Genomic DNA, 10090 nt, shown 5'->3' with positions numbered 1-10090 from the left:
CGGAGGCTGTCGGTGCCAGATTCGGCGATCGGAAATTTTGTGAGCCCGGTTCCCGAGTTTGGGGCGTGACAACAGCAAGCAGCTTCCTCTGGACGCTAGCAGCAACAACGTCCAGAGCTGTTGTATTATATATATTTTTATTTTTTATTTTCTAAAGGTTTTTCATAGGTGGGGCCCACATCAAGACGATCCACTTCATTAGTTGGATTCTGTGGTTCGTGACGGGTCCAATGAGTCCAATATTCGATATGTTTTGACGTATGGAAACGTTACAGTAAACCCTAACAGATTTATCACTATTAAAATAATTTTTTTGATGGTGCGGCCCACCAGATATTTGGATTGGCTTCATTTTTCGACTCAATGCCTAAAATGGGCTGGGAAGTTGGATGGATGGTGTGGATAGTACATTACATACATTAAGGTGGGGTCCACATGAGTGTGACCCACTAGCTTTTGAATTAAAGCTGATATTTGTGTTTTTCCCTCCAGCAGCGCCTGTTGCTGGATGGTGAATATACAACACATATATCACGTGGGCTCCACCGTCCCTTACTGGACGGTGGACAGCATGGATGAAACACATATATCAGGTGGGGTCCATGTCAGTGTGGCCCACCCGTTTTGGATCAAGGCTATTATTTGTTGTTTCCCTTCGTTCAACCTTACCCAAAAATGGGCAGCAAGGTGGATTCATATGGATAGCGGGTTGGCCTGCTTAAATGGACAGCGTGGACGAAACTCATACACTCATCAAGTGAGCCGTCAATCATGGAAGAAAGAGAGGGAGAGGGAGAGAGAGAATCGAGTGGTGAAGGGAGCTCCGCCACTATGAGCTCCCTTGAGGTATACGACATGCCCCAAAATGGGTCCCAAAACATGTGGGCCCTTCAAAAATGGAAATCAATGTGAGGATACCATCCCCACCACAAACTTAAGGTTTAGATGACCTCTTACAATAGAAATTAAGATAAACATCATGATGGGGTCCATAGAGAATGACCCCATCATGGGATGAACATATGAATCATGGTGAGCCATCGGCCACATCTAGGGTCCAAAGTGAGATTCATACCATCAATCGATAGGCCCCACTTGACCCATCAATAAAATACAATATAATCCTACAAAAGCACCCACCGATTGCTAATCTTCTAGGCTTCTTGGAATGCTAAACTTCTTGGCTTCAACTTTAATGGAGGATGATGAAGATCTAAGGGCTAGGATGAGAGATAAGGGGGTAGGAAGTGGGCCAGACACTTGGCTTTCTCTCCTTGGGAATGTTTGGACGTCTACACTTCTCTTGGTTGCTTCGGATGGGTGGACAAAGGGAGAGAGAGAGGTGATGGGATGAAAAGGGATGAGTGAGTGATGGGTGTGAGTGAAATGAAGGCTGACTTTAGGGATGGCTCGCATAAGAGAGGGATGGGTTGTGGTGGGAGGTGTACTTGACTTGTAATTGATTGATTGATTAATGAATTGGGTAGAGATTCTCTCGAGATTCGTAACGCGCGACATTTTTCTCGAAATAAACGAGGGCCCACAACTCCTGGCCTAAGTATCGCATTGGTGAGCAAGACGCGACGTTGGAACCGCAGCAAGGGTACAAGTCTCGGGTCGAGTCAACTTAGATCGACAGGATGCGACTCAGGATCGCGTGTAAATGCTATCTACGCATCACGGGTCGCCGAAATTCGACAGGGAAGGTCGCGAAAGTTTAAGGAATGGTACAGTCTAGGATACGAGCCTTATAGTCCAACCCGAGTACGGCCTAGAACATTTACACAAAGCCTGAGCCCAAGTCCTAAATATCTTTATGGATAAATGATATTTTGGTGCCTCATGTGTGAGAGAGGGAGAGAACAAAAGAAAGGGAGAAAAGTAAGTTTAAAAAAGATTTGGGCCTAGTCGAGCTTATGGGTTTTAGGGAGCTAAGCTTGAGTCTAGCCCGATTTATAATCGAGCTCCTGATTGAAGCTTAAGCCCAACCGTCGGGCCTAATACACCACCTCAAACCTAGCCCATTATGGGGCCAAGCCCGAAGGCCCGTTAGGATTACCAGGCCCATTGACAACCCTAAGAATAACACCGCAACATGGATTAAAAGAGGGGATAATGACTAAATAGTCCTCTTCACAATGCTTTCTAGCCCATTCGCATCCCCCATTTTATTTATATTCCTTCCCGCCTCGCACTTGTAACAGATACGTATATGACTAGAATCTAAGAATATTGGTTGCCTATTCACGCAATAAATTAGAGGGCAGAGTTCTTCCTCCGAAAGTGACTTGCACTTTGCTTTTCACAAAAAAAAAAAAAACAAAAAACAAAAAACAAAAAAAGAAACAAAAGACTTTTTAGTATACCAATGCAATTAGACAAAAGAAAAAACTCATCACCTACCACTATGAGTAACTACAAGGATTACTTCTACTGAATTATTGCTACTCCTAAGATAAACTGGGATAAAGATATATTTGTTTTAATTTGATTATGTGTTGTTGATTATGATGACTTGATTTCTGTTGCTATTTATAAATTTTCCCCGCAACTTTTATTCAGTCGTTTCTCCCGGTCAATTCAACAATTATGACAATTGAGGAGTCGCCATGTTAGCCTTTCAGATCCTTCATTATCTTCTTTACTTCTTTGATTATGGCAGCCGAATCATTACCACTCTGATCTTCTAGATCTTTATATCTCTTCAAATTCTTATGACCATTCGTTTCCTACTTAACCACTTTCTATTTCTGGGCTTCTCAGTCGCGTCTTGTCTTTCTTCCACTTTTCACTTCTGGATGTCTCAGCTGCAATTGGCCGCATTCCACTTCTAGCGAGTCTGTTGGCCGCAATCTGCTTCTACGTTGTCCGCGCGCTCTCTAAATCTTTCTTCTCGACTATGTTTAATTCTCTTGACCATGTCAACTGTGAGTCCATGAAAAGTGCTTCAATACTTCTGAAGATCTTTCCACAAGTGATATATTTCCATTGCAATTGTATGTGTCCTTTTCTCATTGGCTCAGCCAAAATTAGGCTACAACAATAGTAATAAGGTTTTTCCGTTGAAAATATAATAAAGAAAGAAAAAGAATACAAAGGTTTTTCTTACTCCTTTAAGTCACGTGTTTCTAATACAGAACATCTTCAAGAAAAGCAACTGTAGAACATACTTTACTTAATGTCAGAGCAAAGCCTACATACTCAAGTATTCAAAGAAAAAAGTTGGAATATATAGACTAAAGAAAGATGGACAGAAAATACAAATTTGGCTTTGGCTTGTAAATAGAAATAAATGATTTGTGATTGAGAGAATAAGATAAAACGAACAAGGAAAAAATCAAAGAAAAAAAAAAATGATCAAAGAATAAGTTGAGGATCAGAACTCGGGCTCTGGACTCCCCTGAAATCTCCGCATGACTCTAGATCTGGATTCTCGTATTCTCTCCCCTTTTTTTCTCACTGGACTCTTGATCCCAGTTAGATGATGCAGCCTCAATCTTCATTTTTCTTTTATTTTACTCTCCCCCTCTTTCCCAAGGTGAGAATCCAATTTATAGGTACTATGGGGTCAGGTTCGATCCTACGAACCGTGGGCTTGACTTCAAAGTTAGGTTGGTGTGAATCAGACCATCACATGGGTCATGGATGGGTGTAGATCATCATCGAACATGGCCATTGAGTTCTAATGTGAAACGCGCTAATGAGCAAGTAGCTGGGTTAGTCCAGTGCTGACCTGTAAACACGGAGTTGGCCTAGTAGTAGAAGCCATAACCCACAAACGGCTAGAGGGTTGTTGTCTTCGCGTTAAAACGGTAGCACGGTGGAGATTCCACCATTGTGGTGTGCCCAGTTGAGTTTTCTGCATATAACTCGATGTAAATGTGTTATTATAATAAATAAATAAATAAATCTAGGAAAGAAAAATATCTCTGCTAAGTCTAGGAAAGAAAAAAAAAAAAACAAAAAGCCTCTGCAAAATGGATTCCATATTAACAGGGACGTGGTTACTCGTCAGTGTTCTATGGGACCCACCATGATTTATCCATGCAGTCCATCCATTTTTCTGATCATTATAAGAGCATAAGCTTAAAAATGAGTCAGATTCAAATGTTAGGTGGACCACGCCTAGGAAACAGTGGTGATTGAACCACTACCATTAAAAACTTCCCGAGGCCCAACTTAATGCCCACCATAATGTTTATTTCCCATCCAACCTGTTGATTGGGTCCCAGAGACCAAGATAAAGAGGGAAAAACAAATATGGGAATGATCCAAAACTTTTGTAGCCCACAAGAAGTTTTAATGGTAGATATTCATCACTACTATTTCATGGAGTGTGGTTCACCTGAGACTTGGATCTATTCTAGTTTTTGGTTCATTTCATAAAATGATTTGAAAAAATGAATAGACATTGTAGATTAAACACATACATCATTGTGGGGCCCACAGAGCACTATATGCAACCCAAGTTAAAGGCATCCCCTTTGTGTCTTTGTTCGACGCGGATAAGGGCACACGAAGTTCATGCAGCTGAAAATTGTTGATGCTGAGATCTAATTGTCTCTGCTACACCATCGTGTGCCTATAAAATTAAATGTCAATGGGAGGCCTGATTGTAGCCTAGGATCCTTTGATGCCTAAGTCAAAATAAGCATACTCTGCATGTAGTTAAATTAGGATAATAGTGCGTACCTTCTATTGAAGGTAGGAATTTTATTTATAGCTTTTTAAGATTGTGTATGACAATAATTCTGCCATGTAGATACGTATCACACAAGGGATCACCCGTGGAGCATATGGCGCTTATCTTGACATGATTCTTGGCAAAGATTTTGGAGGTATACGGAGAGACATCTCTCAGTTGTCGGCACCTGAGGAGGTTGTGGTCGATAGCCAAAGTCAGCCTCTAAGTTGCTTTACTTGGAGTCTAGTAGACCGGGCTTAGTTGATGGTCAGTGTTGAGTTTTGTTGTCAGGTCAACATCTATAGCTATCCCTTGGTCGCGACAATGAAATGTTAACTGGGCAACTAAAGCCACCACTCATAACACCTGAATTAGTCGCGGTAGTTGTGGTCGTTATATGAAGCCAATCTCTTTCCTGATCTCTCATTTGAGTTATTTGCCTTCTTTACTTTTATTAAATTACTACTATTTCATTGAGTGTGGTTCATTAAATACATAGTTGGACCACAAGGGTTGTTGCCCACAAGGATTTCCGTCATAAATACACATAGTTCATTAACCTTGCAATTCCACCACAGACAGTTCGGAGACTTACGTCCGCCACACGACATTAAATGGAGGAAATGCAGATGTCCAACATTGAAAGCTACCTACAGCCACCAATGATGTTTATAGGCTATCCAAACCGTTCATGAGGTTATTACCACTCGTAGGCAAAAATATCGTCTTGATACAAAACTTTGGTGGCCCCCACAAAGTTTCCATTGGTGGGCGTCTAATACCTCCTATTTCTTGTGGTGTGGCCTACAAGTGTTTTTAATTTGCCGGATTTTAGGATTCACGTCCTTTTGTTGTCTTGCAAAACTGATGAACAAAATAGATTTGTTACAGAAATTTCTGTGGGACCCACACAGTTTCCAACCACAGGAAGCCAGGCAGATCAGGCAATCTGCGTATGTCTTTCGGGTCGGATAAACGTTTCCGGGATAGGTCTGGTCTAGGCTTCACCCAACACGGTAAGGCCTTGATACCGTGGGCCCACCTTGATGTATCCATTGTATATCGATGCTGTCCATCCCTTTTGCTGGCTTCTTTTAAGCCATGAACCTAAAAATTAAGCAGATTCAAATCTCAACTCGACCATACCATAAGAAATGGTGATGGTGCGGATTGAATGGCCATCATTAAAAACTTTCTAAGGCCCACCTAATGCCCACCATAAATTTTGCTTGCCATCCAACTTGTTGATAAGGACACACAGACCTGGATGAAGGGAAAAAGCAAATATCAGCTTGATCCAAAACTTTTATAACCCACAAGAAGTTTTAATAGTGGGTATTCATCACTACTGTGATTCTTATTATAAATAATTACTTATTTTACCATTATTTACTGTTGTAAATGAAAAATCAAATACCTTATATTCTTTCTCAGCTGGCGCCTTGCGAAGATACCTCCTCAGTGAATATATTGTTATAGTTTATATGATCTTTTTCTCTTTTTCTCATTTCAGACGCACTGATCACGCCACACCGTGAGATTACACCACAGAGTACTTGAACCCACCCCGTGTTGAATTCTTGTGACATTGACAGATGAGTAATGACCATCCATCACCTATTTGATACTTGATTTTAGGGTCATGTTTAAACAATCCAACCCGTTGATCTAACGAGATATATAGCTAATAATGGTTGCATCAAAACTCTTTAAGATTATAAGATCCTAAACTGTCATACAAAACAATAATGATGGATGACGATCCATACATGTTAAAATGATAAGATCAAATAAGGGAAAATATTAAATATAAATGTTCTTAAAAAAAAAAACAATATCTCCATTAAAATTGATGCGCGCCAATTATTTAAAAGGTTTCTATCACTAGTGACCTCTGATCCAAAACATATATATAGCTGCGAAGCTTCCTGTAAGATTGCGTTATCGTCCTCCATTTGTTGCACTGCTGCATTTTCACTAAGAATCAAAACATCAGTCAAATTCAAAACTTTGGTGGGTGGGATAATAAGTGTAAAATAACGACTAAAACCTATAAAATCATGTGGTGTGGCCCACATGAGTCTTGGAATGTCCTAATTTCGGCTGCCAGGCAACATCATATGAATAGATTAGTCTCAGGTCCAACAGGTTGGATTATCAGGTACGATCCATGTGACAGATAGCTTCTAACTTAGTAAATGAATATAAAATCCAATCCTTCCAATGGGTTGGACCCGCCAAGATAATCACCTTGTGCAAAAATCGCTCTATCTACCGATCATGTGGCCAATAACATAGATAATAATTTCTAGCCATTGATTAATAGTAAAGTACAAGTGTGGTCCATTTGATGAGCAGATGTGGCTGATTCTTGCCCAAGGTGATCCTCAGTAATGGGGCCAACCTGTTAGATATGTTGGATGTTTCACGCACATGAAAGATTGAAAATTATGTGTTAGGTGGACCTTAACTTATAATCCAACTGTTGGAGTTGAGACTTTCTCGGTCGCATATAGACATCATGGTTGGACCCCGTCTGCGGACGATTTTTATGATTAACGTTCCCATCTCAACAGTTTCCTGTGGTGTAGCGCCCGTGAGTCTTAAATCCACCTGATTTTGGGACACGGTCCAAGCACGTGGTATCGAACCCAATGGACGGGTAGATCTCATCCACGTGAAGTCTTTACATCCACGTCAGTGAAAGTCACGCCCTCCCTTTGCACACGCAAGTTCTCACTAGGATACTCTACAGTACCGTTCTACGTAATATTCAAAACATTAAAGCGATATGGGCCCGTTATGTGGTTTATATTTCATCCACTCCGTCCATCAGTTGATTCTTCTCTTGCTCACCGTACAACCCAAAAACCAGACCAATTTAAAAATTCAAATGGGCCTCACTTAAAAAATCATTCGTAAAATCTTTAAGTTTAATAGGTTCGATCGGTACGCTTGTATTTGAATCCTGTTGATTTTTTGAATGTCTGCTCACAGTGGTGAGGCGAAACCGTTGAACGGGTCGGATATTAGATAAACACCATGACAGGCCTCATAGGTCAACCTATGGTTGGCGTCCCCAATTGAGTGGCCCACCTAAGTTATAAATTGGGAAAACGGATTGGCTCCTCCCCTTGCCACCGGCCAATGGCTGGTGGTCGCTACTCTGTGAGCCCTACCATGATGTATATGTTTCATCCATGCCGTCCATCCATTTTTACGAATCATTTTAGGTTATGAGACCAAAAATGAGGTATATCCCAATCTCAAGCGGACCACATTATAGGAAACGTGTGTTGAATGAAAACCGGTCATTAAAAGCTTTTTGGGGGCCATAAAAATTTTGGAACAAGCTGATCTTTGTTTTTCCCTTCATCTGTGTCTGTATAACCTAATCAACAGATTGGATGTCAAATAAACAGTACAGTGGGCCTTAGGAGGATTTTAATGGTGGATATCCAATCACTATTGTTTTCCTGTGGTGTGGTCCACCTGAGATTTATATACCTCTCATTTTTGGAATCAAGCCTAAAATGATCTATAAAAATGGATGAACGGCATGGATGAAACACATACATCATGGTGGGGCCCACAGAGCACCAACCATCAGCCACCGGACTAGTGGCAGGGGGCGTAGCCAATCCGTTTCCATATATCGGGATGATTTTTCCCCCCCTTGGAGTCTAAAGCAGAGGGTCACACCTGATAGACAGATTGCATGTCATGAAATGGCGCATGTGTTTCACGTCTAAAATCTCTTTAGTTTTTCTTCTCCCTTTCACGAGGACATGGTTGGAAAGATAAAAAATAACATACTGGATGCGGATTTCCTGCCAAAGCCGTTTGCAGCAAGGATGATAGGTAAGGCCCATCGAAATGTTTTTGAGAAATCCATTCCGTCCATACTTTTTAGAGATCATTTTTAGACATGTAATAAAAATTAGGTGTATAAAACACTCAAGTTGGCCACACGAGAGGAAACAGTAGGAATTCATTGAGCACCATTGAAGCATTCTTATGACCATAAAAGTTTGAATCAGGCTATATTTTCGGTGTTTTCACTTAATCTCATTGGGAATTATGTTATAAATAGGTTTGGATAGCATATAAACATCAAGGTGGAGCCCAAGAAGGCTTTAACTATAGGAATTTTTTTCCCTAATTTTTCCTCTCGTGTGACTAACTTAAGTTTTTTATTCACCTCATTTTTTTTGTCTCACATCCCAAAATGATCTTTCAAAACGGAGTGGGTTTCTAACATACATTGCATTGGGCCCACTCAGCATCCTTGCGCAAGAACTTTCGGCGAAAGCATTTTGCAGAAATCCGCGTCCCAAGTCACTGGCGGGCGGTCTTGAAGTTGAAAGCGACTGGGAAGTGCCCTTTGTGACACACATGTAATAAAATATCTTACAAAAGAAAAAGAAATCATTAAAAAAAATAATTAATAAATAAAAGAAAGTGGCGTCGGTAACTGTCCATGCACATCATTTTCCAAACATGTACGATTTTTGGATGAGATCTAGACCGTTCATCCCTTGACCACCAACCACAAGTTTCCAATGATTGAAGAATCCTAACTATTTATCAAGGACTCTTTTCTTTTCTTTTTTCACACGCACACACATCCCACACACTCACGCTAGTGGAATTTCACCACCTATGGATACTGGAACCCTTGACCGAGGGTTGAAACTCCTAAAAGTCGACCACCCGAGCAAGAGTAAGGATCAGTATGTATTTTTTTCTTCTCAATTCAAGCATATCAATGTTGAGTGTACAGTCCAAATGTGTATAAGAGAGACGTTTAGGCGGAAACGGATTGGCTACTCCCCTCACACCAGCCAATGGCTGGTGGTCGGTGCTATGGCCCCACCATGATATATGTGTTTCATCCATGCCATCTATCTGTTTTTACATATCATTTTATAATATTGTACAAAAATGAGGTATATCCAAATCTTAATTAGACCACATCACAGGAACAGTGTTGAATGAGGGTCGACCATTAAAAACATTTTGGGGCCATAAAAGTTTTGGATCAAAATGATATTTGTTTTTTCTCTTCATCTGGGCCCTGTATGACCTAATCAACATATTGGATGTCAAATAAACAGTATAGTAGGCCTTAGGAGGATTTTAATGGTTGATATCCAATCACTATTGTTTTCATGTGGTGTGGTCCACCTGAGATTTATATCCCCCTAATTTTTGGTATCAAATGATAAAATGATCTGTAAAAGTGGATGAACGGAATGGATAAAACACATACATCACGGTGGGGCCCACAGAGCACCAACCATCAGCGACGGAGTTGGTGTAAGGGGGAGTAGCCAATCCGTTTCCCGTGGACGCAAGGTTGAGAATTGAGAAATTTGCGACTGTTGACCCCACCTTTTATCCAGC

The sequence above is a fragment of the Magnolia sinica genome, chromosome 13 (genome assembly GCF_029962835.1).
Source record: "Magnolia sinica isolate HGM2019 chromosome 13, MsV1, whole genome shotgun sequence".
Classification (NCBI taxonomy): Eukaryota; Viridiplantae; Streptophyta; class Magnoliopsida; order Magnoliales; family Magnoliaceae; genus Magnolia; species Magnolia sinica.
The sequence above is the reverse complement of the archived record's forward strand: the minus strand, read 5'-3'. Positions refer to the sequence as shown.